Source organism: Budorcas taxicolor, chromosome Y, assembly GCF_023091745.1.
Source record: "Budorcas taxicolor isolate Tak-1 chromosome Y, Takin1.1, whole genome shotgun sequence".
NCBI lineage: Eukaryota > Metazoa > Chordata > Mammalia > Artiodactyla > Bovidae > Budorcas > Budorcas taxicolor.
In genome coordinates, this window is record NC_068936.1 from 4279989 (window position 1) to 4306485 (window position 26497).

Below are 26497 nucleotides of genomic sequence, written 5' to 3' on the forward strand. Positions count from 1 at the left end.
AGTTCAGCTGTGACTACCCACTGTTGGCTTTCAAGATTGAGAAGCACTCTCAGAACATGTGGACTAAAACAGTTTGATCTCCCACTGATGCAACTCGTTCAGGAGGAGAAGAGTTTGACTTCACAACAAGAATAAATGTCTCTTCTGAGTGCTGATGTCTAGAGAGTGGCAGATGGCAACAGCACCACTAAATGGGATTTAGACACACAGAAACCAGCCCCTAGTACACACACAGACTTACTGCCCAAAACAGTGCTATGCCAGAAACAGAGATAAAAAGACACAGAGTGAGCTCTATACCCTCTGGCTCTGGTGTGCCTAAACAGTGGAGATCAACAGTAGCTAATGGTGGGGTTTATCTCTACTCCCCTAGAATCCAGACAGCAAATGTCTTTCTGTCCCATGGAGAAAAGTATCCAGCCACTTGGCTCCCCTGCTTATCTTTTGGATACTCAGGGACAGCTCCCAGTTATTCATGGTCCTAAGGGACACAGGAGTTTCCTATTCAGATTGTGGAGCAGGAACTCTTGGTTGGAAATTCCAGAGCCAGGTCAATGTCATTGCAAGGGGTAGCAGCAGATGCAAAATGCACTACATCCCTGGAGGAGAATCTGGTCACGTGGGGGGACTGGAGCTCAGAAACCCCAGAAGATGCCCTCTGGTCTAGGGCTGTGTCCATCAGGATGCAGCCCACTACCCTCTCGGCCATTAATCTAGATTTGCGCCAGCAGCCTGTGCATTGCTCACAGCCTAGGGCCCCACCTGTTCAGCTGATCACCGAGTGCCCACCCATTAACTCTGTCCTGGGCTGTGCGACACCCCTTTCTTCAGCCTCAGGCCACTCTATACACACGAGCCCCGACCTCCGGACCTTCCCTCTGACTCCTCACCCCCAAAGAGCTAGTAGATCCCAAAGATTTACTGTAGCCTGGCCGGCCATTATGCAACACTTGAAGTGCCATGTCATGTCCCTTCGTATCTACCCCAGGTCGAGGTCACGATCAGGGCCAAAAAGAGCGTAAGAGGTGGTCAGAGGAAGGCAGGGGCTTCCTGGGACCCCAGACCTTCTTAGATGTGAACCGGGGTGCTCAGGGGGCAGGGGACCCATGGCCTCCCATCGTGATGTTGTGTGAGGCTGGGACCATGCAGCCACCAATTGTCATGCCAGGCGGAGGCCACCCTCTTCATGGTGGAGGCAGTGGAGGATGGCAAGGCCCTGCTGGACTGAGATGTGGTGGGGATCGGACGGGAGTTCCAGCTGGTGGTGGAAGACATCATGGAGGAGGTGGAGGTTGTGGTGAATGAGAAGCAGAAACAGCAATCCTTCCAGGAGCTGGAGGAGAAGACAGTGGAGAAGCAGTTCCATGAAAGGCCCAGAGGCCCCAGTGAGCGCCAGGTGCTAGATTCCCTGCAGGCACTGATCGCCCTGCAGATCAAACTGGGTTCTAAGCATGAGAAAAAATGCAGGGCCTATGTTCGGTTCATGCACAAAAACCATCAGAGCAGGAAGCATCACTTGGCTTAGAGCAACACCATCTGGGCCATAGCTGTATCCTTTCTACTGTTCCCTGGGGTCTGCTGCTCAAGAGGAGGAGGAGGATGGGCACGAGCAGGAGCCAGAGGAGGGGTGGGGGCCAGGGCACAGAAAGTGCGCTGGTTGCCCCTGAAGGAAATGTGGTCTTGGGAAATTAGCAAGATCCAAAGACACAGATGAGGAGAGTCTGGGCAAGGCCCCAAATGTACGTGTTGCAGCCATGCTTTTGAGTGTGTCCTTCAGGCCTGCATCTGAGGAGGGGCAGCACCCAAGGCCTCTAAGTCAGGAATGCCACAGAAAATACACCGGAGCAGCCTCAGAAGACAGTTATTGTTAATGTGGATTATCCCGGGATATAGCTGAGACATGGTAGCCACACACACACACACACGTACACATGCACACACACACACCAACTCCTTTGCCTTCAGACACAGTTTGTCACAAGGTCTGCAAGTCTGACTGTGTAAGCAGTGACATGCCACTACCCAGCATACACAGGTCTGGAGAACAGCAGCATTCAGAAACAGCCCATCCTTGAGGTCTGCAGACCACCTCAGGTGCACAACATCACAAGGAACCCACAGCCATGAGTGTATCTGATGGTATGGCAGGGCCTGAGTGTTGGCAGTACAAGTGGCAGTGCCCAGCATCCTTGCAGATGCACGTTCCAGTGTCCTTCTTCCACCGCAGACTAGGGCTGTTGCTCCTTGCTCTTCTTTGCATGGTATATTGCCTGAATGGCTCCTAAGGCAGTTTATGAACCACTCTCAAGTTTCCATCATGATGAGTGACCAAGATAAAGACTTTCTTGGCTACATGATCGACTTGAAGGTCAGTGAGGGAGACTGAGTTTGGGTGGGTATGGGACGAGGCGAGGAGTATGAGGATGGTGTTATCCATGTTTCTGCGCTGCAAGACTATGGAAAACCATCGTGGAAGCTTTTAATGCCTGCCTGGGAGGCAAGTTGTGGCACCTAGAAGCTTGCAACTTTTCCCTCATCCCTATCTTGGCAGATGCAAGTGTGGAGCTGTCCACAGTCCTGTTGCAAGCTGGGGACAGACAACCCCTACTTTTTGAACACAGTGATCATTAGGGAGTATTACCTTTTCATTACTGGTAAAACGTGGCTCCCAGGCTGATGAGTGTGGGGGTACAAGGGTGTGAAAGATCCACCTGTGGGGTCTGCCCTAGTCTCCCCTGCCTTTCTGCAGGGTATAGGGCAAGTCATTCCACTCTAGTCCACTGGTTCTGGGACTTTGAACAGGGAGGACCCAGCTGCAGGCTGGACACCAGGAGCCTTAACTTTCTCAATTGGTTGTCAGGCCACAAATCAGAATCGAACAGGATTGCTGAGGTGGGGTTGCTTTGGGCTGGCGCAGAGTTGGCAACTGCTGTTGGAGTTCCTAGCTGCTCAATGGAGGGTTTGGGGCCTGGTCAGCCCCAAGTGACCTTACTTGTGTTGCCAGCAGAGCATTGGTGAAGACATGTGTGACGATCCCCTGAAGTACTACCCCAGGGAGAAAGATTCTTTCACGAGAGGTAACTGAAAGAAACACATGCAGTGAGGGTGTTGGAGATGGGACCAGAGGGACAGCCGTGTAGTAGCTGGTACATTATCCTTTCTCAAATCAGGATGCTCAGGCTTATGCAGTTGGCTGCCGAACCTGAATCTGGGTTTTACACGTAGCAGGTGACCTGCTGAGACTGGGGGCTTGGGGACTCAGTGTGTCTGTGAGTGAAAAATGTCTCCCTCAAATCAGCTGTGGATGCAGTGCAAGAGTCCTAGGTGATACTACTGGAGGCAAGGTGAATAAAGTATCTATGTCAGAATCATCCTTTCATGGATTCTGCCATCTCTTGGCTTCCTGCTGCTCACTGAGTTTGAGATTGTCTGGGCCCTTCACTCCCGGCCCTTACCATGGGATGACCTGTCATTGAAAGGGTGTCCTCTCCAGTGTTCCAGTGCACCTGTGTGCTAATTTTGGAATCTTCTGTGAATTTCCACATCCACCACTTGGCATCTCATCACCATCACACATGCTGTGTGGGAAGTGGCTTCAGGCTGCCTTGGGAAAACATGGAAGAGCTCAGGTAGGAAATGGACAGGGAGCCCCAAGGGCCGGACATGGTGCTGTTTGACACTATCTCCGACACTGCTGGACACGGGCATCTTCAGCTGCTGAAACACCTGTGTTCCCTTTTCCATTTGTGTCCCCTGTTGCTTCCAGGTCCACCTCCAACACCGTCATCACATGTGTTTCTGTCAGTTACCTCTTATGGAAGAACCTTCCTCTCTGGAGTAGTACTTCAGGGGATCATCCCACACGTCTTCAATGATGATCTCCTGGCAACAAGAGCAAGGTCACTTGGGGCTGACCAGGCCCCGAACCCTCCCTGAGCAGCCAGGAACTCCAACAGTAGTCACCAACTGTGTGCCAGTCCAAAGCAACCCCACCTCAGCAACCCTGTTCGATTCTGGGCATTTGTGGCCTGACAACCAGTTGATAAAGTTAAGGCTCCTGGTGTCCAGCCTGCAGCTGGTACTCCCTGTTCAAAGTCTCAGAACCAATGGACTGGAGTGGAATGATGTTCCCTATACCGTGCAGGAAGAGAGGGGAGATGGGTGTGGATCCCATAGGTGGATCATCCACACCCCTGCACACCCAAAGTCATCATTCCTGGACTCACATTTTACCAGTGATGTCAAGGTAATACTCCTTTATGATCACTCTTTTCAAGAAATAGGGGTGGTCCCGAAAGGAAAAGATCAGCTTGCTGCATGACCGTGGATGGCTCGTACCTGTACCTGCTAGGATAGGGAGGAGGGAAAAGGTGCAAGCTTCTAGGGTCCTCAGCTTGCCTCCCAGGCAGGCATTAACAGCTTCCATGAAGCCTCTCCAAACTCTCACAGTGTAGGAACATGGATAACACGATCCTCCCACACCCCACCAAGTCCCACACCAACCTGTCCTCAGTCTCCCTCACTGACATTCAAGTCGATCATGTAGCTGAGAAAGTCTTTATCTTGGTTGCTGCTCATGACAGAAACTTGAGGGTGGTTCATAATCTGCTTCAGGTCAAGGAGCCATTTATGCCACATGCTGGGCCCAGAAGAGCCAGGAGCATCAGCTCTAGTCTGGGGTGGAAGAAGGACACGGGAACAGGCATCTTCAAGGATGCTGGGCACTTCTGCTTACCTAGCCACTACTGATGAGCTCAGGCCCTGCCATACCATCAGACAAGCTCATGGCTCTGTGTTCCTGGTGGTGTTCTGCATCTGATGTGGTCTGCATTCCCCAGGCAGGGGCTGTTTCTGATAGCTATTATTTCCCAGACCTGTGTATGCTGGGTAGTGGCATGTCACTGCCTACATGGTAGGACTAACAATCGTTGTGACAAACCATGTCTGAAAGCAAAGGGGTTGGGGTTGGCTAGTGTATGTCTACATATGTTCTGTGGGTTTGTGTGTGTGTGTGTGTGTGTGTGCGTGCGTGTGTGTGTGTGACTCCCATATCTCAGTTATTTAAGGAATCATTCACCTTGACAACAATAACTGTCAGCTAAGGCGGCTCTGGTGTACTGTCTCTGGTCATTTCTGACTTAGAGGCTGTTCCTCCTCAGATGCAGGCCTGAAGTAGACACACAGGGTCATGGCTGCAACACTTACAGGTGTGGCCCTGCCCGGACTCTACTCAGCTGTGCCTTTGGAGCCTGCCAATTGCCCAGTACCACACTTCCTTCAGGGTCCACCATCCTGCCCCCTCGCCTCCACCCCTCCTCCTGCTCCTGCCTCTGCACCTCCCCCTCCTCCTGAGCAGCGGACCACAAGGAGTAGCAGGAAGGATACCACGTTGGCCCAGAAGCCAGGGATGCCCTGGATGATGGCACTCTTCTGAGCCAAGTCCCGCTTCCTCCTCTCATGGCTCTTGCACATGAACCAAACGTAGGCCCTGTAGGTTTTCTCAGGCTCAGAGCTCAGTTCCACTTGCAGGGTCGCCAGTGCCTGCATCACATCTAGTGCCGGGAGCTCACTCGGGCCTCCAGGCCTTTCCTGGCACTGCTCCTCCACCGTCTTCTCCTCCAGCTCCAAGGAGGACCCCTGTCGCTGTTACTCATGCGGCACAACCTCCACATCCTCAATGATGTCCTCTGGAAGCAGCTGGAAACCCCGTCTGATCCCTGCCACGACTCTGTCCACCTGGGCCTCACCGTCCTCTCCTGCCTCCACTCTGAAGAGGGTGGCATCTTTGCCTGGCGTGGCCACTGGTGGCTGCAACGTCCCAGCCATGCACAGCATCACCAGGACAGGCCATGGGGCCCCATCCCCCTGAGCACCCAGACTCACAACTAAGGAGGTCTGGGGTCCCAGGATGCTCCCGCATTCCTCTCACACTCCTCTTGGCTCTGGCCATGACCCCAGCCTGGGTCAGATGCTAAGGGACAGGACATAATAGCACCACAGCAAGTGGTGAGCAATGGCGGCCCAGGGTGCAGTAATCCTGTGGGGCCCACTAGCGTTTTTGGTGTGGGGAGTGTGGGGCATGGTTCAGAGGCTATGGCTGGTGTGTGTGCAGGGTGGCCTGAGACTATAGAAATGGGTGGTGGCAGCCGAGGACAGGGTGAACAGGCCCTGGGACATCAGCCATACAGGTGGGGCCCTAGGCTGTGAGCCACGCACAGGTAGCTGACCCAAATCTAGATCAGTGGCCGAGAGGGTGGTGGACAGCACACGATGGACACGCCCCTAGACCGGATGGCATCTTCCGTGGTTCCTGGGATCCAGCTCCACTACGTGGCCAGACTCTGATCCAGAGAGCTAGCAGGTTTTGCATCTGCTGCTACCTCAGGTGCTGTCATTGATCTGATTCTGGAAATTCCAACTACAGATTCCTGAGTCACAATCCAAACAGCACACTCCTGTGTCCCACAGGACCTTCAATAACTGGGAGCTCTCCCTGAGTATCCAGAGGATACACAGGGGTGCCAAGTGGCTGGATACTTTTCTCCATGGGACAGACAGACTGTTGCTGGCCGGATGCTAGGGGAGTAGGGAGAAACCCCACCGTTTGCCCCGTTGATCTACGTTGTTCAGGGACATCAGGACCTTAGGGTATAGAGCTCTCTCTGTGTCTCTGCTTTGGCATAGCACTGTTTGGAGCAATCCTTCCTTGTGTGTATCAGGGCTGGTGTCTGTGTGTCTCCATCTCTTTAAGTGGCGCTGTTGCCGTTTGCCACTGTATGGACACCAGCGCTTATAGGGGAAGTTTATCCTTGGAGTGAAGGCAAGCCCTTCTCCTCCTGAGTGAGTTGCACCAACGAGAGATCAGATATTTTTAGTCCACAGGTTTGGAGAGTGCTTTCTCAGTCCTGAAAGCCAACAGTGGGCAGTCACTGCTGAACTGCAGAAGGGGTCAGATAACCCTCCCTCCCTCACTGGACAGACATGAACCTGCACAGGCCTGAGGTGGCTTGGCCACACTTTTCACAGAGGGAGAAATGCGGCCTTCTCTGTTGGCATGAGGAAGCTCCCTGAACCTTGTTCAAATTCCTGCCAGTGAGTCGCTAAGGACAACTCCCTGTTAAGTTCCGTGACTCACTGGTGTGGGCATGTCCGTCTGCCCATTTACCCTATCGAGGCCCTTTCAAGTGGTTCTGTTCTCCATCTGAGAACATGTACCAGCCTTCCCAGTTACCCAATCCTGTGGGGCCGGGAGCAGCAACAGGAACAATCTAAGCCATCCATCCTATAGTACTGACCCCCTGTATATGGGTAGCAAGTGCCTATGCTGCTGTGCTGGTCCATTTCTGAAACCTCACATAAATGGCAAGTGTTGCTCATGCTCATGGTAAGGTCAGGGAAAGAATTCCCAGTGTTCGAGAAGGATGGAAAGGCCTTTGTAGCTGCATGTCCAAGGGGCTGTGGGGTCACCCACTGTGGCTTCTGTGTCTGGCATTGCAGCCTGTTCTGTGTCTTGGATCCTCTGCACTCTCACTGGTAGCCCCCAGTCAATTTCTTCCTGCCTCTCCTTTCTGCCAGGCTTCCTGGGTGCACCACTGTGATTCCACTTAGAAACTGCTCACTCAGTGAGATAACAGGCATTGGTACCCTGGCTCCAGTGTTTCTCATGGCTGGAGTATGTACCTTTCCCTATGGCTTTCATGTTTTCGCTATCCAGCTTCCATCACCTGGCTGGGTCTGTTCCGACACTTCATATTCACAAGCGTACTGTCAGGCAATTTTGTGCGCACACATGCACACACATGTGTGTGTACACACTAATATCCCTGACAGGAAACTTGCAGATATGCAGAAGTACAAGCTTTCTTCTCCAGGAACATGAGTTTTGGTAACCACCCGAGTTTCTTTGTCCTGGTTATTTTCTTTCACATGCTCATCAATCATGTCAGGGTGCACTTCTAACTCTGTGATTTAGCCTCAAAGGCTACAAATTTTTGGAATTTGCTCATGACAGGGACCGATCTGCAGAGAACTGGGCAGGTTGGAAACGCTCGCCCTGGACAGCTGAGTGACATGCCCCTGCATTCTGCATTCTCCCATCACCTTGGACAGCTTCCCAGTACCAGTCAAGCTATTCTGAGCTATTGTCTGTACAATCCTTAAGGGGACCAGAAAACAAGGACGTCTGGGCTCAGCTGACTTGGAGACCTGTCTTCTTGATGTCCACCTATCTAGGTCATTCCTGGTCAAATTCGTGTCCCTTTTGATAGCCTACCACTCCTTAGGGCCCATAACATTCGGAGTGAGGCCCCCTGTTCTCTTTCTGTGTAGCTTTCGATGTGCACCTGTCTACCTGTGCTTCCAAGTTCTATCTCCCTTTAGCAGGAAAAGGCCAAAGAGATGCCCGAGCCTCCAAGGGCCCCCAGGGACTGTGATGGGCCTGTGTGTGATCCAGTGCTGTGAGGATTCGTGTTTATATTTGGCAAAACCAATACAATATTGTAAAGTATAATAAATAAAAAATATAAAATTAAAAGTAAAAAAACAAATTCTTCCCTTAGATGAAGATTGTTTACAGCCCAGTGTGTGTCCATTGGCTGGACATGGTCCTTGGAATTTCGCTGATGGGTTTGGACCCTAAACTTCAAAATGATGGCAGAAGGTAGAAAGACATTTAGACGTTGTTCTGCGAAAGCAAGGAGAAAGGCACTACTGCCAAAAAGATGACTAAGAGGGAACAATAATAGTCTTCTATCATTGGAAAAATATAACGGTCCCAGGGAGAGTATTTAGATAATATAAAAAGGATCCTTGGGAAGGAAAATTCAGACTCTCAGGAACATTTTCTATGTCAGGACTTGTGAAATAGTGTTCCAAAAAAAGAGGCAGAAACTGTCTTCACTGAAACATGAAAAGTCAACTGAAAATTGAACATGATAAGAACTCCAGCTGGGCATCGCCAATCTACTTCTTAAAGATGAGTTTGCCAAGATGTAGCTTTAAGAAAGATCTTGAACTGTAGGCCAAGAGCGAACAAGCTATTGCTGCAGGGAAAACATAGATACGTCTCATTAAGTATAATGTTAAGTAATGTAAGCTAGACACAGGGATGCATACTGTATGATTCCGTTCATGTAAAGGTCCAAAAGAGACCAAACTAATCTATGCGTTGAAAGTCAGATATCCTAGTTATCTTTGGAGTGCGGTGATTGGGAGAGACACAAGAGAGTTTTCAGGGTTGCCAGTGATGTTCTGTTTCTTGATTTGGATGCTAATTACGTGGATGTGTTTAGTTGGTGAGTATCCATTGAACTGTACACTCCTGACTTATGTATTTTTCCATATGTATATTGATAACAAAAAGTTATAAAGCTTTTAAAAATATAAATACATAACCATGTATTGAGGAAGGAGCACATAGATAAAGGGCCACTTCTGATACAAGGCGTGCAACCTGAGGCCATAAAGATAAGGTGGCATTTCCACACGTAGTCCCTTGTGTTTATGACTACCCTGACCCACGGAATCCCCCAACAGATGATGACCTGGGAAACCTGCCCTTACTGGGCCCACAGATCAAGCCTCCCTTGGGCAGATAGCAGTTTTTCTGTCTCAAAAACAACAAGAGGGCTTGATTCCACCCACCCTCACTGATTTGCTAAATGTGAATACTCTCTTTCAGTTGGTCTCATTAGGCCCAGGTAGGACTCCTTACAGTCAGGCATCCCTGCTTACCTACAGAGCCCATGTGCCTAGGAAGCCAGTCCTCGGTTGGGCACAGGGATATCGAAGACGGTCAGCCAGGACGCAGCTTCCCTCTGAGTTTCCGATGGTGCAAATCCCCTCTGAAAACACCAGACAGCCTGCTCCAGCAAGACTGCTAGAATCCTCTCTCAGGTGCAGACACACACCTTTGCCCCTCAGGCCCCAAAAGCCACAGGCAAGGCCCAGATGACAGAAGGAATTTACGTCAGGGCTTCCAGCATGAGCCATGGGGTATCTTGGGCAGGACTTTCCCTAGACCCTGAAAACCAGCAGGCCCTGAACTGCCCCCAGGGGCTTTCCTGTCTCCCGCTCTCCTGAGGTCCCTTGGGACATGCAATGAGCCCACCATCCTTGCTTCCTCCCTGTTCCCTCCCTCATAGGCACACCCCGGCAGAGGAACACACGCGTACACCAACACCTGCACTTTCTTCGCCTTTCTGCACTACCAGGAGACTGGAAGTGCCTGGAGGCATGCCACGCTCACACCTTGTCTCTCTTAGGATGCCTGTGGTTTTGCACGGACAACCTACCTTATTAGCATGTCTTGCATTTTCTGTCGCATCGTGCCAGTGTGTGCCACCCTCATGGAGAGAGCGTGCTGGCTGATGGGCTGATCCTGGGCAGCCCTGGTCCAGGACTTTCCCGGGTCTCCTTTTTATGTGTGTGGAACAAGTCTCCAGTGCAGGAGGCAATCTGTGTCTCTTTCTCCTTCAGGTCTCTTCCTTCTCAGCAAGACCTTAGCCTCCTCAACCATCCCAGGTCCTCTGTATCCGCATCCACCATTTCCGCATGCCGGCTCATGTCCGCACAGACTGTGGGCTCCACAGGCGGTGGTTTTAAATCCCCACACCACTTGATTTGCCCTGGGTGAATCCAGAGACCATGCACCCGCTCTTCCTGGTCCAAACACATACTACAACACGGTAGAAATGGTGAGCGTGTTTCTGTATTTCCTCTAATTGCAGATGTCTGGAGCCAAGTTCCTGTGTTACTACTGGCCATCCTTTCCTCATTCCCATCCTGGACAGGGTCAGTGCGGAGATACAGTGAGCAACCACCCTCAGACTTGTGATGCCTTGTGTCTCCTCTTCTGGTTGCTTGGCATCTCCTCTCTTGTTGCCTTCATCTCTGCTTTTTCCCTGGACCAGACACACACACACACACACACACACACACACACACACACAAACACAGGCAACACAAGCATACACGTGTATACAATTACAGGCTTGATACAGAGACCCAAACGTGTACAGGGAACACAGGTGTTTCAGGAGCTGAAGGCACCATGTCCAGCACTGTTGGAGATGGCGTCAGTAGGCACCATGTCCTGCCCTTGGAGCTCCCTGTCCACCTCCTCCCTGAGCACTTCCGTATTTTCCGAAGGCAGCCTGAAGCAGCTTCCAGCGCAGCATGTGTGGCTGTGGAGAGACGCCGATTGGTGGATGTGTAAATTCACAGAAGATCCCAAGGTCAGCACACAGGTGCCCTGGGACACCGGACAGGACGCCCTTTCAATGATAGGCTTTCCCAGGGTAAGGGGTGGGAGTGTAAGGCACAGGCATTCTTAAACTCATTGAATAACAGGAGGCTGGGGGATGGCTTGACACATGGAAAGAAGATTCTGACAAAGATACTTAATTCATCCTGTTTCTAGTAGTGTCACCTAGGACTCTCACACTGCAACCACAGCTAAAAGCTCACAACTTTTAACAGCACAGTAACACAATTTTTCTAATGTGCACTGTTAGAGTTTGATGAGCTCTTGTTGAGTTTCTTGGTTTCAGTTAGGAAGCCCTGCATTACTCTTAGGGCTCTAGAAGCCTCTGAAACAAAGGAAAGACTACAAGTATTCCAGACTAATTTGATGATGATATAGATTTCTAAATACTTAACAGATTCTGCTTCCCCACCACCTAAAATTTTACCCCTAACCCCTGAAGATCTTCATGATTTTATTGCCGGAATCTGGTAGAATTGAGATTTCTCAGTGCTTCGTATTTTCATCAGTAAGCTTTTCTGAGGTGAAAAACACATTGGCTTTAGTTTTTAAGTTAGTCCTAGACATTGCAAACAGGGAAAAAGGAAATAAAAGGAATACAGATTGAAAGAAAAAAAATACTGTTAGAAGATGACATGACCATCTACACAGCGAACAATAAGGATGTCAGCAGAAAATTACTTGAGCTAGTCAATGAATAGAGTATAGCTGCAGGATACAAAATTAATACTCAGGAATCCCTTGAATCCCTTTCATTCTGATACACTAGCAATGAAAAGCAAGAAAGAGAACTTAAGGAAAGTATGTCATTCACCATCCAGGGAAGAGAATCAAATATTTAGGAATATGTTCACTTGAAGAAAGCAAGGACCTGGTACAGAAAACCATAAAACCATGGTGAAAGAAATCAAAAATCACACAAATAGAAGACGTGTACCATGTTCTTGGATCAGAAGAATCAATATCGTGACCATGAGTGTGCAACTCAAGGCAATCTATCAGTACGTTCATTCACATTGATATTCTCATATTCAACTGTGAAATCCCTATCAAAACACCAATGGTGTTTTTCACTGAACTAGAACAAATAATTTCACAATCTGTGTGGAAACACAAAAGACCTCCAATGGGGAAATCACTCTTCAGAAACAATGGAAACGGAGGAATCAGACTTCCTGACTTCAGACTATACTACAAAGCTAATCATCAAGATTATAAGCTCCTGGGCCAAAGACAGATATACAGATCCATGGAACAAAATAGGGAGTCCAGAGACAAAGCCACACACCCACGGCCTCCTTGTCTTTGACAGAGGAGGCATCAATATGCAACAGAGCAAAGACAACCTCTTGAACAAGCAGGTCTGGGAAAACAGGTCAACCACATTTAAAGAATGAAATGTTTGCTAATGGCACACACACAAACAAATGCAAAATGGATTAAAGACCTAAGTGGAAGACTAGAAACTATAATGTTCTTAGAGAAAAACAAAGGCAGAACACTCTTGGACAGAAATCACAGCAAGATCTTCTCCTCAGTGACCCACCTCCCAGAGTAATGGAAATAAACACAGAAGGAAACAACAGTGACCAATTTGAATTTCTAAGCTTCTGCACAGTGAAGGAAACTATAAGCAAGGTGAAAAGACAGCCTTCAGAACTGGAACAAATTACAACAAAGCAAACACCTGCCCAAGAGTTAATCTCCCACATATACAAGCAGCTCATGCAACTCAATACCAGAAAAATAAACAACCTGACCAAAAAGTGGGCAAAAGAACTAAATAGACATTTCTCTAGAGAACATATACTGATGGCTAACGAACACAGGACACATGCTCAACATCACTCATTATCAGAGTGATGAGAGTCAATACCGCAATGAGATGTCATCTCACACTTGTCCCAAGGACCATCACCCAAAGTCTCAAGCAAGAAACCCTGGAGAGGGAGTGAAAAGGTAACCAACTTACACTGTTGCTAGGAATGAAAACTGGTATAGCCACAATAAACCATATGATTTCTTCAAAACCTGGAAATGGAACTGTCCTATGACCAGCAATCACCCAAGCATACACCCCAAGGAAAGCAAAACTGAAAGAGACACATGTATGCCGCTATTCATCCCACGATTGCTGGGGTCCAGCACAGGCAGGATCCAGGCAAACCCTCAGGAGAAACGGCGAATGATTTAGAGAGAGATAAGGAAAGAATGTTGTAGATAAGAAAATAGAGGGGAGAAAGAGGCTGTTATTCCTTGGCCAGGCAAGAGGGAGCTTCTGTGTTCCAAGGGATCAGCCTGAAAAAGAGAGGGAGGGAGAGGGAGAGAGAAAGAAAGAAAGAGAAAAAAATAAAAATACGGGGTGACCAAGCTTCTTCAGTGAGCAAGGCCCATTATTTTACTTTCAAAGGGACTTTTATACCTTCAGTTGTACGTAGAGGGAAATGAAAGATGCAAAGTCATACAGAGTCAGCCCAAACATTACATCTGTTTTGTCTTTATCAAAACCACGATTTTTTTTTCTGCATACCTTTCCGATAAACAATACTGTGTACATTATCTTCTGGCCTTGGAGGCCTGTGAACATTTTATGACCCTCTTTAGATAAAGGCTCTTCAACCAGAAAACTTATTTTCCCTTGAAATGTGTTTTCTTTATATTTCTAATCTATGTCAGCCTCAGAAAGTATTAAACAAGTTACATTTCTCACGGAGGAAAGGTGCAGTGAGTTACAAGAAAGAAAGAACCAATTAGCTCAAAGGTCTGATGTGGTTAATTTCAAGGCTACACTTCTTCTTACATTACAACTATGTTAACGAATGCACTCTCAGGTGTCCGATGGATAAGAGATATGGGAACTTAGCAACAAGCTTTGGCCCAATAATGAAATCCTATGCCAGCACTACTCTAATAACTTTTAATTCTTGGAAAGGCTCTATGTTTCAGGCTTCCCATGCTTCTCACAGTTGGGAGGCTGTGAACAATCATATGCATAGCTGCAAGAGTCTGGATAAACCTGTCAAGCAAGCTAGAATGCTAACAGTGGGGGTTTGATTTGAAATATTCCTCTCATGTGCAGGAGACTTATTAGCCAAAGCCCTAAGCTGATTTACTCCAGAGAAAGGTGGTTGTTGATAGCCCCCTGTATGTCAGGAGAGTTGGTGAAAGGCAAAAAATAGTAAGACAGACAGATTCTGGTTTTGCGGTAGATGCTCTTGTATACATAATGTGTGCTTGTGTCACCTGTGTTTATGTGGGTGTGTTCAGCCCAGGGCATATGCAGAGATGAAGGCAATAGGAGAGCAGGTGCCAAGCAACCAGGAAATAAGGTATGCATCCCCAGTCTGAGGGTGGTAGGTCGCTGAGCCTCCTCAGTGATCCTGTCCAGGGTGGAATGGGGAGAGGATGGTCAGTGATAACTAGAGACCGTGGCTCCACAAATTTGCAGTTAGACCAAATACAAAACATGTTCACAATTCCTACTGTGTTGTGTGTTTTGACTGGGAAGAGGGGGTCATGGTCAGGATTCACACAGGGAAAATCAAGTGATGTAGGACCTTGAAATCAGTGCCTGTGGAGTCCTCAGTCTGTAGGGACATGGGCTGGCCTGTGGGAATGTTGGACATGGCTGCGGCAGGACCTGGAATGCTGAGGAGGCTAAGGTCATGCAGAGAAGAGCGGAGACCTGAAGGAGAAAGAGGCACAGAGTGCCTGCTTCACTGGAGACTTGTTCCACACATGTAAGAAGGAGACCTGGGAAGGTCCTGGACAGTGCTGCCAGGATCAGCCCATCAGCCAGCATGCTCTCTCCCCAAGGGTTGCACACACTGGCACAATGCAACACAAAACACAAGATATGCCAAAGTAGGCTCTCCATACAAAACCACAGGTATGCTAGGAGAGACAGGATGTGAGTGTGGCATGCACCAGGCACTTCCAGCTCCCCTGGCACTGCAGAAAGAAAAGGAAAATGCAGATATGGGTGTATATGTATGCCCCTCTGTCAGGGTGTGCCTATGAGAGAGGGAACAGGAAAGAAAGACAGTATGCTACTTTTTGCGCCGAGGGAACTCAAGAAACTGGGAGACAGGGAAGACCCTGGGGTCAGTTCAGAGCCTGCTGGTTTTCAGGGTCCATGGTCTAGGCAACAGTGATCCTGCCAAACATACCCCATGGCTGTTGCTGAAAGTCCTGACATGAATTCTTTCCTCCCTCTGGGGTCTTGCCCTAGCTGTGGGGCCAGACCAGAAAAGGTGTGCATCTGCACCTGAGGGAGGATTCTGGCAGTCTCGCTGGAGCAGAATCTCTGAGCTTGCAGCCACCAGGTGTCACGCCAGGCTAAGGAGCCCCACTCTTCATGGTGGAGGCAGTGAAGGACAGCTAGGCCCTTGTGGACGGAGACGTGGTGGGAATCGGGCAGAATTTCCAGCTGCTGGCGGAAGACATCATGGAGGAGGTAGAGGTTGTGGCGGATGAGGAGCAGAAACAGCAGTCCTCCCAGGAGCTGTAGGAGAAGACGGTGGAGGAGCAGGGCCAAGAAATCCCCAGAAGCCCAGGTGAATGCCAGGCGCTAGATGCCCTTCAGGCCCTGGCCGCCCTGCAGGTGGAACTGAGTTCTGAGAAAGAAAAAAACTGCAGGGCCTACATTCGGTTCATGTGCGAGAACCATCAGTGCAGGAAGTGTCACTTGGCTCGGAATAGTGCCATCATTCAAGGCATCCCTGGCTTCTGGAGCAAAGCTGTATCCTTTGTGCTGAACCTTGGGGTTTTCTGCTCAGGTGGAAGAGGAGGAGAATGGAAAAGAGCAGGAGATGCAGGATGGGTGGGGGCGAGGGCACAAGAAGGGCACCTAGAAGCCCCTGAAGGAAGTGTGGTCCTGGGCAATTGCGTCTCCAATGGCAGAGCCAAATAGGATCTGGTCATGGACACAGGTGTAAGTGTCACAGCTATGTCTTTGAGTGTCTCTTTCAAGCCTGCATCTAAGGAGGAGCAGCATCCAAGTCCTCTAAGTCAGGAACGACCATAGATAGTACACCAGAGCAGCCTCAGCAGACAGTTATTGTTGTAAATATGGATTATCCCAGGATATAGCTGAGACATGGGAGTCACACACACACACACACACACACACACACACAGATGTACACATACACACACACACCAACCCCTTGGGTTGCAGCCACAGTTTCTAACAAGGACTGCCAGTCTGACCATGTAAGCAGTGACATGCCACTGCCCACCACACACAGTTCTGGAGGAGAAAAGTAGGGGTAAGAAACAGCCCCTGCTTGGAAATGCAGACCACATCAGATGCACAACCCCACAAGGAACCCACAGCCGTGAGCATGTCTGAAAGTATGGCAGGGCCTGAGGATATCAGTGGTGGCTGGGCCAGCGGCAGTGACCAGCATCTTGCAGATGCTTGTTCCATTTTCCTGCTCACACCCCAGACTAGGGCTGATGCTCCTGGCTCTTCTTTGCCTGGCATGTGCCCAGAATGGCTCCTTGACCTAAAACAGATTATGAACCAGCCTCAAGTTTCTGCCATGATAAGAAACCAAGTAAAGACTGCAGCTGGCCCAGACATTAGCCCGGATTTTAACAGGAGTGCCTGATTCATGGATTGGCTAAGCTGTTCCCGATACCCAGGTTTGATTGGAGGAATAAGGGATGTTTCCAAATGGTGTATAAGAACTAGGATTTTACATATCTGGGTGACATACAGAGAGTATGAGTAGCCTCTGTTTCCAATGTTTCTCCATCTATTTGCCATGAAACGTTGCGACCAGATGCCATGATCTTAGTTTTCTGAATGTTGAGCTTTAAGCCAACTGTTTCACTCTCCTCTTTCAATTTCATCAAGTGGAACTTTAGTTCTTCACTTTCTGCCATAAGGGTGGTGTTGTCTGCATATCTGAGGTTATTGACATTTCTCCCAGCAATCTTGATTCCAACCTGTGCTTCATCCAGCCCAGGGTTTCTCATGATATACATTGCATAGAAGTTAAATAAGCAGGGTGACAATAGACAGACTTGACATACTCCTTTTCCTATTTGGAACCAGGCTGTTCTCTATGTCCAGTTCTAACTGTTGTTTCCAGACCTGCATACAGATTTCTCAAGAGGCAGGTCAAGTGGTCTGGTAATCCCATCTCTTACAGAATTTTCCAGTTTGTTTTGATCTACACAGTCAAAGGCTTTGTCATAGTCATATATGTATATATACATATATATAGTCATATATATATATATAGTCATAGTCATATATATATATCTGTGTATATATATATATTTTTTTTTTTCTGGAACTTGCTTGCTTTTTCAATGGTCCTACAGATGTTGTCAACTTGATCTCTGATTTCTGTGCCTTTTTGAAAACCAGCTTGAACAGAACATCTGGAAGGTCACACTTGTATTACTGAAGCATAGTTTGGAGAATTTTAAGGAATATTTTGCTAGTGTGTGAGATGAGTGCAGTTGTGTGGTATTTGAGCATTCTTTGGCATTGCTTTTCTTTGGGGTTGGAATGAAAACTGACACTTCCCAGGCCCTGGCCACTGCTGAGTTTTCCAAATTTGCTGGCATTTTGAGTGCAGCACTTTCATAGCATCATTATTTAGGATTTGACATACCTTAATGGGAATTCCATCACCTCCACTAGCTTTGATCATAGTGATGCTTCCTAAGGCCCATTACATTCCAGGATGTCTGGCTCTAGATGAGTCAACATTCTATTGTGATTATCTGGGTCATGAAGATCTTTTTTGTACAATTCTTCTGTGTATTCTTGTCACCTCTTCTTAATATCCTCTGTTTCTCTTAAATCCATACCATTTATATTCTTTATTGTGCATATATTAGCATGAAATGTTCCCTTGGTATCTCTAATTTCCTTGAAGAGAATGCTAGTCTTTTCCATTCTATTGTTTTCCTCTATTTCTTTGCACTGATTTCTGAGGAAGGCTTTCTTTTCTCTCCTTGATATTCTTTGGAACTCTCCTTTCTAATTGGTACCTTTCTTTTTTTCCTTTGCATTTTAAAGCCCTTCTTTTCACAGTTTTGTAAGCCCTCCTCAAACAGCCATCTTGCTTTTTTACATTCTTTTTCTTGGAATGGTCTTCATTCCTGTCTCTTCTACAATGTCACAAATCTGCGTCCATAGTTCATCATGCACTCTATCAGATCTAGTCTTTTAAATCTTTTCTCACTTCCACTGTATAATCATCAGGAATTTGATTTAGGTTGTACCTTAATGATCAAGGAGCAGACACCTTTTAATCATGGCTGCAGTGGCTTCAATTTGATGTAAGTCGTTAGTAAAAAATTTAATAATGTACAAGTTTTATATTAACTACCTGTTTCTTTCTCTTTATTCTGATGCCTGCTTTTGTCATTTAAGTCAAGAAGACATCGTACTGTACTGGCTAGTGCTTATGTCAAAGTTTTCATGTGACAGTAGAATCAGGTGGCCTCGACTATTCTTACATATAATTGTTCTTAAACATTTGATGCTTTATCTTGAAATATGATTTTAAGAATATTAGAATAAGCATCAACGTGTTCTCAAGCAAAGGTTTGTTAATGATCAACATACTATTTGTTATCAGTAGAGTTAATGAGGGAAAGGAGAGACACAATTTAAGGAATACTCAGAGTGAGAAGTTGCTAAGTCAGCATATTTAAGGTGCAGTTTGAAATGAGCTGCTTTGATGTCCAAAGGTAGAGTATGCAGTCATGAAGATTTAAGACTAAATTGTTTTTCTCAAATTAATGGATAACTTAAATATTCCCAGTAGCAGATAGATTTTCATGGAAATAGCATTTGTAATTTTGGATTAACAACTTCACTTTTGTTGATTTTTACTTCGTCTAAAAATAAGGGGTTAAGTACATAAATGTAGCTGGAAAAGAATACAGACATTGTTTGAGAGATTAAAAGTCCTCTCATTTCTATGTAGAAAATTATTACATATCACATTGAGACTGTTCTCATTTGTTATAATACTTGACCATTTTATTTTATTTTTTTAACTCATGGTTTGGTCTAAAGGTAGTACTAAAAGTTACCAACCTAATGAAAAACATTACATTTTAAGAAAAATTGAACAGTATCTTAGTTTTGTTTTTATTTTTTTTCTTTTTTGCCCCTTCTAAAGAATATGCTCAAGTAACCAAAATGTTGGGAAATGCACAATTGGAAGCAATGTGTTTTGATGGGGTGACAAGAATATGTCATATCTGAGGAAGCTTGAAACAAAAGGTCAGTGTGAAGGTGTCAGTCATTCAGTCAGTCAGTTCAGTCACTCAGTCGTGTTCCACTTTTTGCGACCCCATGAATCGCAGCACGCCAGGCGTCCCTGTCCATCACCATCTCCCGGAGTTCACTCAGACTTATGTCCATAGAGTCCGTAATTCCATCCAGCCATCTCATCCTGGGTCGTCCCCTTCTCCTCCTGCCCCAATCTTTCCCAGCATCAGAGTCTTTTCCAATGAGTCAACTCTTTGCATGGGGTGGCCAAAGTACTGGAGCTTCAGCTTTAGCATCATTCCTTCCAAAGAAATCCCAGGGTTAATCTCCTTCAGAATGGGCTGGTTGGATCTCCTTGCAGTCTAAGGGACTCTCAAGTTTCTTTTCCAACACCACAGTTCAAATGCATCAATTCTTCGGTGCTCAGCCTTCTTCACAGTCCAACTCTCACATCCATACATGACCACTGGAAAAAACATAGCCTTGACTAGACGGACCTTAGTCGGCAAAGTAATGTCTCTGCTTTTGAATATACTATCTAGGTTGGTCATAACTTATCTTCCAAAGACTAAGCGTCTTTTAATTTCATGGCTGCAGTCACCATCTGCAGTTTTTTTGGAGCCCAAAAAAGTAAAGTCTGACACTTTCTACTGTTTCCCCATCTATTTCCCATGAAGTGATGGGACCAGATGCCATGATCTTCATTTTCTAAATGTTGAGCTTTAAGTCAACTTTTTCCACTCTCCTCTTTCATTTTCATCAAGAGGCTTTTTAGCTCCTTTTCACTTTCTGCCATAAGGGTGGTGTCATCTGCATATCTGAGGTTATGAATATTTCTCCTGTCAATCTTGATTCCAGCTTGTGTTTCTTCCAGTGCAGCGTTTCTCATGATGTACTCTGCATAGAAATTAAATAAGCAGGGTGACAATATACAGCCTTGACGTACTCCTTTTCCTATTTGGAACTAGGCTGTTTTTCCATGTCCAGTTCTAACTGTTTCTTCCTGACCTGCATACAGATTTCTCAAGAGGCAGGTTAGGTGGTCTGGTATTCCCATCTCTTTCAGAATTTCCCAAAGTTTATTGTGATCCACACAGTCAATGGCTTTGGCATAGTCAATAAAGCAGAAATAGATGTTTTTCTGGAACTTTCATGCTTTTTCCATGATCCAGCAGATGTTAGCAAAGAGGTACATTTTACTTTAATAAAAAACTTACCTTTATAAAATTAGCCTTTATTTCCGAGTGATTGACTTTTGTGAATTCCTGAATACTTCAAAAATAATGATTTATATGGCAATATAAATGGCACTGCACTCCAGTACTCTTGCCTGGAAAATCCCATGGGTGGAGGAGCCTAGTAGGCTGTGGTCCATGGGGTCGTGAAGAGTTGGCCATGACTGATCGACTTCTCTTTCACTTTTCACTTTCCTGCATTGGAGAAGGAAATGGCAACCCACTCCAATGTTCTTGCCTTGAGAATCCCAGGGACGGGGAGACTGGTGGGCTGCCATCTATATGGTGGCACAGAGTCAGACACGACCAAAGTGACTTAGCAGCATAAATGCATATAATTAGAAAATCCTTGATAACTTTCATAATAGGATTGATATTTAGAAAGAATGATTTGTGACACCTAGGCTGGACTTATGCCAGATGTGTTTGCAATTGAGGAAACAAATTCTGTGTATGAAACAAATGGCCTAGACACTTAACAAAAACATTAAGCCTGGAAAGATAGAAAAAAAAAAAAAAACCAAAAAATTACTTTTAAGACAAAAGTAGTCTAATTGCTAATTAAATATAGTGTATTGTCCTGGGTAAGATTACTATTTGTGAGAACAGCTGTAAGGGTTGTAAGGAGCATTTGAAATTGGAAAAAGATGGACCATTGTATTTAGTAATTTTGGCACATTTTTTTATCATATTGTTTAAAAAGTTACTTCGACCCTAATTTTTTGGATTAAAAATCAATTTTGTTCTTAAGTCATTCTTTTCCAGATAGTGAAATGGGACCTGAATTGATGTAGTTGATAACTAGATGGCTATATTTGTGTAGATGACTTCTTTTCATTTTTTTTTAAATAACTAAAAATTCCAAGAACAGTTCGTGAATAAAAGTAACTTCCATGACAAAGAACTATGCTTTTGTAAGTTTAAAAGACTAGTTGATGTAAAATTATTGTATATTTTAATATACTGTTAGACACAAACTGAACTGCCTAACTTTAATTTTTGCTTAATATAATGTAACTATCTGTAACTAGTCATTGTCTCATAGGCATGAGCATACACACACACCATACACACATACCTGCACATTTACACAAGACACACACACACACACTGATCTGTAGTTTTCCCCTAATTCTTAGCAGATACTTTTGACACACTGAGTGAATTGTATTTTTGGTATCTCTTTAAGTATGGCTTAATGTGAAACATTATTGTTTGTTTGCATTTTAAATATAACATACTGTGAGTTTTCTTTTATAGATTTGGATAAATACTGCAGATATTATATTCGTTGGTCTTCTAGTCTATCAGGTAACAATTACACTTAAATTTATAATGTTTTTGAATTTAGGAATCATTAATATCAATATTTCAGTGGTGCAATAAAATGCATGTGACCTGTGATTCTCATCATTCTGGCATCAAAATTTGTTACAATCCACTTATGTTTAAGATGACAGGATTCTGGCTGACTGAGAGTATATGTGTTGTGTGGGAAGACTGGTTGTTTCTTTTCTGATTTTACATATAATATGCAATACATATTCTCTTATAATTTTGGATAAATACTACAGCTCATCGTTCTGTCCTCCTTTAAAGACCAGGTGTATTCAAGGCTCTGTGCTAGGTTTTCAGGGATTATGCTGCAAGCTGACGTTTTCAGTGTTCTGTAGTAAAATGAGAAGGTATCTTTCTATTTTATGATATATACTTTACAGAGCTAGGTTGCTCATTTTCCTTTCTTTTTTGTTATTTCTTTAATTTTTGGTGGCACTGCAGCTTGTGGAATCTTAGATCCCCAGTCAGGGATTGAGCCCAGAATACTGCTGAGTCCTAATACCCTGAGTCCTAATCACTGGACCACCAGTGGACTCCCTCAAGTTTTGCCTTATAAATATTTTTGGAAAAATGACCTTTGCTGAAATAAGAACAATAGCATATGACAGTGATTTTCATTAGTATTCTTACTCATCAAAAGAAAACAATTAGTAAGTTTATATTGGGTTCACAGTTATGATTTCTAAATTTAAAGGTCTCAGATCCAAGTTTGAGAATCTGCTACTGTATATGATGAAATTAAATAAGGCAAAGCCTCAATCTCCAAAGTTTTTTTGTTTGTTTGTTTTGTTTGTTTGTTTGTTTTTGGTTTGTTTGTTTGTTTTTGGCTTATAAGAGAAAGGTAAGACATACACTAGGTCTTTTAAAATGTAAGTTGTAAATCTGAAATGAATACTTAGAGAACTACTTGATTGTTGCCCACTATGATCTCAATGTTTGGAATATGACTTGTGAGACAGAAATCCTTTTGATTTCTGTGTCAAACCCATCACTTGTGCTTCATCAACTTTTGAGTGAAATTATATTTGTTTCTCTTCTACTATCAGGTAATGTTTTCTGTAAATACCTAAGACTTTTTCATTATAAAGTTTCAGTCTTGTGTTTCCTTGTTGATTTTTTAGTGTGATTGCTCTATTAGTGATTTAAAGAGACAGTTTGAAGTTAGCCACTCCTCTTTTCGTCTCCAATGGATTTCTTTAAAACAATCTGTATGTCTTGATTCTCTAGTGAAATATTCTTGACAATTAAAAAAAATATATACTCATTTTTTCTTGTATTTTTTATCTATACTACCTGATATAATGTGTCTGCTAAGTCCAGCTTCTAGGCTTTCTGAACCATGCTTTGTATTTACTACTTGTTTCCTTATATGTGCTTTGACGATTTCTTCTATTTCTTTGTGTGTCTCGTGTTTTGTTTGTTTGGGTTTGTTTTTTGGTGCTGTTGTTGCCATTTTTGTTGTTGTTGAAAACTAGAAAATGCAGATATGGCATGCGGCTTTGTCCCCACTCCCCTACCATCGGAATAGTAGTCTCTCTGTCCCATGGAGGAAACCATCCAATCAGTTTGCACCCCTAAGTATTATTTGGATACTCAGGGAGAGCTCCCAGGGATTGACAGTACCATTCAACACAGGAGTGTGCTGTTTGGATTGTGAAGCAAAAACATGTGGTTTGAATTTCCAGAGGCCAATTCAATGACAGTACCTAGGATAGGTCCAGATTCAGAACCCGCAACGTCCATGGAACAGAGTCTGGACACGTGGGGGCTCTGGAGCCCAGGGAACCACAGAAGATGCTCACTGGTCTAAGGGCACATTTACAAGGGTGTTGCCCACTACCCTATCTGCCATTGTTCTGGATTTGGCCCAGCAGCCTGAGTGTGGCTCACAGCATAGGGATCCTGTGTGTTAGGTTGATCTCCCAGTGTCCGGGCACCACCTCCTGAAAGCTGTGGCACCACTTTTTTCAGCCTCAGGCCACCCCCACATACCACTCCCCACCTCCCAACAATCCCCCTCACTCCCCTCCCCAAAGAACTAGTGGGCCCCACAGAGTTATTACATGCTGGGCCACAATTGTGCACCACTTGCTATCTATTATGTTCACAACCTTTACATCTGCCCCAGTTCGGGGTCACAGTCAGGGCCAAGCAGAGCATTAGAGGTGGCCAGAGGAAGGCAGGAGTGTCCCAGAACTGCAGGCCATCTTAGTTGTGAGCCCGGGTTTTCAGCGGACAGGGGCCATGTGTCCTGATGCTGTGATGCTGTGTGAAGCTGGGACATTGCAGTATGAGTTGGCATGCAAGGCGAAGAGGCCATTCAGGGTGGAGGGAGTGAATGATGGCGGGGTCCTAGTGGATAGTAAAGTGGCAGGGATTGGGCAGGAGTTCCAGCTGCTGGTGGAGGACATCATGAAATAGTTGTAGGTTGTGGTGGATTAGGAGCAGGAACAGGAGTCCTCCCAGGAGTTGGAGGAGAAGAGGGTGGAGGAGCAGGGCCAGGAAAGGCCCAGAGGCCTGAGTGAGCAGACAATGCTAGATGTGCTACAGGCACTGGGCACCCTGCAGGTGGAACTGAGGTCTGAGCATAAGAAAAACCACAGGGCCTAGGTATGTTTCATGTGCAAGAACCATGAGAAGAGGAAGCGTTAACTGGCTTGGAGAAGATCCATCATGTAGGTCATCCCTGGCTTCTGTGCAAAAGCTGTATCCTTTCTGTTGCTCCTTAGCTTCTGCTGCTCAGGAGGAGGAGGATGGGCAGGAGGAGGAGGAGACATGGGGGCCAGGGCACATGAAGGGTGCCAGAGGCCACTGAAGGAAGTGTGGTCCTGTGCAATTGGCAGGCTCTAAAGGCACAGCCGAGAAGAGTCTGGGCAGAGCCACACCTATAATTGTCACAGCCATGACTTTGGATCTCTCTTTCAGGCCTGCATCTGAGGAGGAACAGCACCCAAGGCCTCTAGGTCAGAAATGACCAGAGACAGTACACCAGAGCAGCCTCCACATATAGTTATTGTTGTAAATGTGGATGAACCAAGGAAATAGCTGAGCCATGGGAATCAAACACACACACACACACACACACACACACACACAGACACACACACACACACACACACACACACCAGTCCCTTGCTCCAGACAGGGTTTTTCACAAGGACTGCAATTCCTGACCACTTAAGCAGTGACATGTTACTACCCAGCTCATAGTTCTGAAGGAGGACAGTAGCAGTCTAAAACAGCCCCTGCTTGGGGAATGCAGACCACCCCAGATGCACATCATCACAAGGAACACAGTGGTATGCTTGCATGTGATGGTATGGCAGGGCCTGAGGACATCAGTGTTGGCCAGGCAAGTGGCAGTGCCCAGCATCCTTGCAGACATCTGTTCCAGTTTCCGGCTTCCACCCCAGACTAGAGCTGATGCTCCTGGCTCTTCTTGGCCAGTCATTTGGCCTGAATGGCTCCCTGACCTAAAGCAGATTATGAACCGTCATCTAGAGTCCATCATGATCAGCGACCAAGATGAAGACTTTCTTAGTTACATAATCAAAAATGTCAGTGAGGGAGACTGAAGTTGGGTGGTTAGGGGACCTGGTGGGGGAGATGGGGATCATATTATTTATGGTCCTGTTCTGTAACACTTTTGAGGCAACTTAAAAGCTGGTAATGCCTGCCTGGGTGGCATGCTGAGGCCGCTAGACCCTTGTACGTTTTCCCTCTTCCCTATGCTGGCAGGTGCATGTGCAGAAGCATCCACAGTCCCATTGCAAGCTGATCTTTTCCTTTCAGGACAACCCCTATCTCTTGAACATAGTTAATGTTAAGGAGTATTACCTTAACATCACTGGTAAAATGTGGTTCCTAGGGTGGTGACTGTGGGTATACAAGAGGATGGATGATCCACCTGTGGGATCCTCCCCAGTCTACCCTGTCTTTCTGCAGGGTATAGGGCATATCATTCCACTCCTGTCCACTGTTTCTGGGAATTTGAATGGGGAGCACCCACGCGCAGGCTGGATACGAGGAGCCTTAACTTTCTCAACTGGTTGCCAGGCCACAAGTGCCCAGAATCAAACAGGATTGCTGAGATGGTGTTGCTTTGGGCCTGCCCACAATTCACAATTGATTTTGGAGTTCTTGTCTGCTCACTGGAGGGTTTGGGTCCTGGTCAGGCCCTGACTGACCTTTCTCATGTTGCCAGCAGATCACTGGTGAAGACATGTGGGACGATCTCCTGAAGTACTACCCCAGGGAGGAAGGTTCTTCTCTTAGAGCTAACTGACAGAAACACATGTGATGAGGGGGTTGGAGATGAGCCCTAAAGGGACAGCCATGTAATAGCTGGGAGACTGTCATTTCCCAAATGGGGATGCTCAAGCTCTTATTCAGCTGGCTGGGGATCCTGAATTT

General features: G+C 46.1%; 3 pseudogenes; 2 read left to right on the plus strand and 1 right to left on the minus strand.

The window, feature by feature from the left end:
* The first annotated feature begins 960 nt into the window (after positions 1–960).
* LOC128070924 (testis-specific Y-encoded protein 1-like) lies at positions 961–3085 on the plus strand (annotated as a pseudogene).
* A 716-nt stretch (positions 3086–3801) lies between these two features.
* LOC128071069 (testis-specific Y-encoded protein 1-like) lies at positions 3802–5987 on the minus strand (annotated as a pseudogene).
* A 6214-nt stretch (positions 5988–12201) lies between these two features.
* LOC128070926 (testis-specific Y-encoded protein 1-like) lies at positions 12202–26369 on the plus strand (annotated as a pseudogene).
* The last annotated feature ends 128 nt before the right edge of the window (positions 26370–26497 follow it).